A 1,635-nucleotide genomic window follows, 5' to 3' on the forward strand; every position below is an offset into this window, starting at 1 on the left:
ACGGCACGCACACGTCCTCCACGGCCGCCGGCACCACCGTGCCCGACGCCAGTCTGTTCGGGTTCGCGTACATATAGTCATATATTCTTTGGGTGGTGCAGTGTGTAAGTATATTCCACCTGCATTTTCATCAGTGTGCGTGCATATATGTAATAGATAAATAGAGGCAAAACTCGACAACAACACTGCAGAGACAAATAGAGGCAAACATTGATATGCAATTGGTGACGACTTTATTTATTATCCAAAGGTAGTGCAGTACACCTCGAGAGGAGCAAACTTTATTTGAAGATAAAATAGGTAACATCACAACGAAAGAAACTATTGATCGAAATGAAACAAAGAAGGCAATCAAGAAGCAGAACGAAAATGACATGGCACACCATCTTGGATAAACGTACTCTGGTTTTGTATTTGACATTAATAGATGTTGTTTAGTTCAAAAATGAACTAAGCAAGATGTCCTAACGTCAAACGTACAAAAACGGAGGTAATCTGACAACCAATTATTGAGCACGCACAGGAATGGGCCTGGGCTTTCAGTAGCAAACACGAGAACAGTTTGACCTTCACTTCTAAGTGAAATCCCCTCGATCGCGTGCGCACAGTTGCTTACTTATAAGATATACACGGTATTTTCATCTCCTGCAAATTAGTGAAAGCAATAATGCATACATGTTTCATATCAACGGACTGAGCTCCGGCATTATCCAATGACAGATAACTATTTTTCTGATGAAAATGACACATAAATTAAGGAAGAGAGAATGAAAATTTAACAGCAGGCACCGACCATCGGCCAAAGCAGTTGTCATGATAAACCTGAAGGATGCAGCCTGAGCCGCTTGCACAAAAGCCAATTTCGATTCCCTTTTTAACGCAGTCATTAAAAAACTTTTTCCCCTGGGCAGTTTCGCAACACCATGGGTGTTCAGCTTCCACTTGGTGGGTCTGTTCAAGAACTAGACCCAGGACGAGCACAATGACAACGAAACTCTTGAGCCCTTTGCCTTCCATGGAAAATTTTTCAAGGAGCAGATAGAAGCTTTGAGGAGCTAGTGGATTATTATGAGTGGATGAAGAAGCTTGAGGAGCTCAGTCTATAGCTTGGCACCTTTTTATAGGTGTGGGGATGCCAGTCGTGGATCTGGCATGCATAACAAACGTTTTGATGGAGTACATGATCACCAGCTTAATCACGTATTTATATCCATTGCTTTCATGTATATATCACGTATTCATGATACCCTGATAGGGAAATTTTTCATATTATTGGAATCCTCCACAGTGTCCATTACTACCGTCACAATGTGATCGATGACATCATTGAAAGATCAATGACCCTACAAGGTTCATGCATGTCACTACAAGGTAATTGAGGAATTGGTGAAGCAACTTTAGTATTCAAGTGTTTCTTTTCCATAGACATTCATATTGTAACACCAATTGAATTATTGCTGCCGAGCAATTAGACATCGAATTTGTACATACTATATATTTTGAACTCTGGTTTACATCTAGGCTTCAGTTGTGATGTGTTTGATTGAAATTTATGTGATTGTGAACCTGTCAAATTAAATTTGAGCGTATTATTCTGAAGATGTATTACCTGGTCCATGAATAAGAACATTAGAA

At 40.1% G+C, this 1,635-nt stretch overlaps 1 long non-coding RNA gene across 1 annotated transcript; it reads right to left on the reverse strand.

Moving 5' to 3' along the window:
• Positions 1–259: 259 nt before the first annotated feature.
• On the reverse strand, positions 260–1,071 carry LOC120646116. The gene is made up of 2 exons (XR_005664283.1): positions 794–1,071; positions 260–645 (listed from the first exon to the last, which is right to left on the reverse strand). It is a non-coding gene; the product is annotated as an uncharacterized LOC120646116 (long non-coding RNA).
• Positions 1,072–1,635: the final 564 nt, after the last annotated feature.

The sequence above is a fragment of the Panicum virgatum genome, chromosome 8K (assembly GCF_016808335.1).
Source record: "Panicum virgatum strain AP13 chromosome 8K, P.virgatum_v5, whole genome shotgun sequence".
NCBI lineage: Eukaryota > Viridiplantae > Streptophyta > Magnoliopsida > Poales > Poaceae > Panicum > Panicum virgatum.